Source organism: Balaenoptera borealis (assembly GCF_965194805.1).
Source record: "Balaenoptera borealis genome assembly, chromosome: 3".
NCBI classification, from domain to species: domain Eukaryota; kingdom Metazoa; phylum Chordata; class Mammalia; order Artiodactyla; family Balaenopteridae; genus Balaenoptera; species Balaenoptera borealis.
This window is the reverse complement of record NC_138866.1, coordinates 92,215,650-92,220,181: the sequence shown is the minus strand read 5'-3', so window position 1 is coordinate 92,220,181 and position 4,532 is coordinate 92,215,650.

The window sequence follows — 4,532 nt, the reverse complement described above, 5'->3', positions numbered from 1 at the left end:
ATCTCCACACCCTCTCCAGCATTTCTTGTTTGTAGATTTTTTGATGATGGCCATTGTGACTGGTGTGATGTGATATCTCATTGTAGTTTTGATTTTCATTTCTCTTATGATTAGTGATGTTGAGCATCCTTTCATGTGTTTGTTGGTAATCTGTATATCTTCTCTAGAGAAACGTCTATTTAGGTCTTCTGCCCATTTTTGGATTGGGTTGTTTGTTTTTTGATATTGAGCTGCATGAGCTGCTTGTAAATTTTGGAGATTAATCCTTTGTCAGTTGCTTCATATGCAAATATTTTCTCCCATTATGAGGGCTGTCTTTTCATCTTGTTTATGGTTTCCTTTGCTGTGCAAAAGTTTTAAGTTTCATTAGGTCCCATTTGTTTACTTTTTTTTTTTTATTTCCAATTCTCTAGGAGGTGGGTCAAAAAGGATCTTCCTGTGATTTATGACATAGAGTGTTCTGCCTATGTTTTCCTCTAAGAGTTTTGTAGTGTCTGGCCTTATATTTAAGTCTTTAATCCATTTTGAGTTTATTTTTCTGTACAGTGTTAGGTAGTGTTCTAATTTCATTTTTTTTATATGTGGCTGTCCAGTTTTCCCAGCATCACTTACTGAAGAGGCTATCTTTTGTCCATTGTATATTCTTGCCTCCTTTATCAAAGATAAGGTGACCATATGTGCATGGGTTTATCTCTGGGCTTTCTATCCTGCTCCATTGATCTATATTTCTGCTTTTGTGTCAGTACCATACTGTCTTGATAACTGTAGCTCTCTAGTATAGTCTGAAGTCAGGGAGCCTGATTCCTCCAGCTCCGTTTTTCTTTCTAAAGATTGCTTTGGGGGCTTCCCTGGTGGCGCAGTGGTTGAGAATCTGCCTGCAAATGCAGGGGACACGAGTTCGAGCCCTGGTCTGGGAAGATCCCACATGCCGCGGAGCAACTAGGCCCGTGAGCCACAACTACTGAGCCTGCACGTCTGGAGCCTGTGCTCCGCAACAAGAGAGGCCACGATAGTGAGAGGCCCGCACACCGTGATGAAGAGTGGCCCCCGCTTGCCACAACTAGAGAAAGCCCTTGCACAGAAACGAAGACCCAACACAGCCAAAAATAAAAATAAGTAAATAAATAAAATTAAAAAAAAAAAAGATTGCTTTGGCTATTCGGGGTCTTTTGTGTTTCCATACAAATTCTGAAATTTTTCATTCTAGTTCTGTGAAAAATGCCAGTGGTAGTTTGATAGGGATTGCATTGAATCTGTAGATTGCTTTGGGTAGTAGAGTCATTTTCACAATGTTGATTCTTCCAATCCAAGAACATGGTATACCTCTCCATCTTTTTGTGTCACCTTTAATTTCTTTCATCAGTGTCTTACAGTTTTTTGCATACAGGTCTTTTGTCTCCTTAAGTGGGTTTATTCCTAGGTATTTTATTGTTTTTGTTGCAATGGTAAATGGGAGTGTTTCCTTAATTTCTCTTTCAGATTTTTCATCATTAGTGTATAGGAATGCAAGAGATTTCTGTGCATTAATTTTGTATCTTGCTACTTTATCAAATTCATTGAATAGCTCTAGTAGTTTTCTGGTAGCATCTTTAGGATTCTCTATGTATAGTATCATGTCAACTGCAAACAGTGACAGCTTTACTTTTTTTTTCCCAATTTGGATTCCTTTTATTTCTTTTTTTCTCTTATTGCTGTGGCTAAAACTTCCAAAACTATGTTGAATAATAGTGGTGAGAGTGGACAACCTTGTCTTGGTCCTGATCTTAGAGGAAATGGTTTCATTTTCTCACCATTGAGAATGATGTTGGCTGTGGGTTTGTCATATGTGGCCTTTATTATGTTGAGGTAAGTTCCCTCTATGCCTATTTTCTGGAGGATTTTTATCATAAATGGGTGTTGAAGTTTGTCAAAAGCTTTTTCTGCATCTATTGAGATGATAATATGGTTTTCTCCTTCAATTTGTTAATATGGTCTATCACATTGATTGATTTGCGTATATTAAAGAATCCTTGCATTCCTGGGATAAACCCCACTAGATCATGGTGTATGATTCTTTTAATGAGCTTTTGGATTCTGTTTGCTGGTATTTTGTTGAGGATTTTTGGATCTATGTTCCTCAGTGAAATTGGCCTGTAGTTTTCTTTTTTGGTGACATCTTTATCTGGTTTTGGTATCAGGGTGATGGTGGCCTTGTAGAATGAGTTTGGGAGTGTTCCTCTGCTATATTTTGGAAGAGTTTGAGAAGGATAGGTGTTAGCTCTTCTCTAAATGTTTGATAGACTTCACCTGTGAAGACATCTGGTCCTGGGTTTTTGTTTGTTGGAAGATTTTTAATCACAGTCTCAATTTCAGTGCTTGTGATTGGTCTGTTTATATTTTCTATTTCTTCCTGGTTCAGTCTGAGAAGGTTGTACTTTTGTAAGAATTTCTCCATTTCTTTCAGGTTGTCCATTTTATTGGCATAGAGTTGCTTGTAGTAATCTCTCATGATCCTTTGTATTTCTGCAGTGTCAGTTGTTACTTCTCCTTTTTCATTTCTAATTCTGTTGATTTGAGTCTTCTCCATTTTTTTCTTGATGAGTCTGGCTAATGGTTTATCATTTTTTTTAATCTCTCAAACAACTAGCTTTTAGTTTTATTTATCTTGCTATCATTTCCTTCATTTCTTTTTTATTTATTTCTGATCTGATCTTTATCATTTCTTTCCTTCTGCTAACTTTAGGGTTTTTTTGTTCTTCTTTCTCTAATTGTTTAGGTGTAAGGTTAGGTTGTTTATTTGAGATGTTTCTTGTTTCTTGAGGTAGGATTGCATTGCTATAAACTTCCCTCTTAGAACTGCTTTTGCTGCATCCCATAGGTTTTGGGTCGTCGTGTTTTTATGGTCATTTGTTTCCAGGTATTTTTTGATTTCCTCTTTGATTTCTTCAGTGATCTCTTGGTTATTATGTACTGTATTGTTTAGCCTCCATGTGTTGTATTTTTTATAGATTTTTTTCCCTGCAATTGATATCTAGTATCATAGCATTGTGATCAAAAAAGATACTTGATACAATTTCAATTTTTTAAAATTTACCAAGGCTTGATTTGTGACCCAAGGTATGATCTATCCTGGAGAATGTTCCATGAGCACTTGTGAAGAAGGTCTATTCTGTTGTTTTTGAATGGAATGTCCTATAAATATCAATTAAGTCCATCTTGTTCAATGTGTCATTTAAAGCTTGTGTTGTCACTCCAGAGCCCACAAGCCACAACTACTAAAGCCCACATGCCAAGAGCCCGTGCTCCACAACAAGAGAAGCCCGCGCACCTCAACGAAGAGTAGCCCCCACTCACCACAACCAGAGAAAAGCCCGTGCATAGCAACAAAGACCCAACGCAGCCAAAAATAAAATAAATAAAATAAAATACATAAATTTTTAAAAAATAATAAAAAATAAAAAAAATAAAGCTTGTGTTGTCTTAGTTATTTTCATTTTGGATCATCTGTCCATTGGTGAAAGTGGGGTGTTAAAGTCCCCTACTATGATTGTGTTACTGTTGATTTCCCCTTTTATGGCTGTTAGCATTTGCCTTATGTTTGAGGTGCTCCTATGCTAGGTGCATATGTATTTACAATTGTTGTATCTTCTTCTTGGATTCATCCCTTGATCATTATATAGTGTCCTTCTTTGTCTCTTGTAATAGTCTTTATTTTAAAGTCTAATTTGTCTGATATGAGAATTTCTACTCCAGCTTTCTTCTGATTTCCATTTGCATGGAATATCTTTTTCCATCCCCTCATTTTCAGTCTGTATGTGTCCCTAGGTCTGAAGTGGGTCTCTTGTAGACAGCATATATTCAGGTCTTGTTTTTGTATCCATTCAGCCAGTCTATGTCTTTTGGTTGTAGCATTTAATCCATTTGCATTTAAGGTAATTATCAATATGTATGTTCCTATTACCGTTTTCTTGTTTTGGGTTTGTTATTGTAGGTCTTTTCCTTCTCTTGTGTTTTCTGCCTAGAGAAGTTCCTTTAGCATTTGTTGTAAAGCTGGTTTGGTGGTGCTGAATTCTCCTACCTTTTGCTTGTCTGTAAAGGTTTTAATTTCTCCGTCGAATCTGAATGAGATCCTTGCTGGGTAGAGTGATCTTGGTTGTAGGCTTTTCCCTTTCATCGCTTTAAAAATGTCCTGCCACTCCCTTCTGGCTTGCAGAGTTTCTGCTGAAAGATCAGCTGTTAACGTTATGGGGATTCCCTTGTGTTATTTGTTGCTTTTCCCTTGCTGTTTTTAATATTTTTTCTTTGTATTTAATTTTTGATACCTTGATTAATATGTGACTTGCATGTTTCTCCTTGGATTTATCCTGTATGGGACTCTCTGCGCTTCCTGGAGTTGATTGACTATTTCCTTTCCCATATTAGGGAAGTTTTCAAATATAATCTCTTCAAATATTTTCTCAGTCCCTTTCTTTTTCTTTTCTTATTCTGCAACCCCTATAATTCAAATGTTGGTGCGTTTAATGTTGTCCCAGAGGTCTCTATGACTGTCCTCA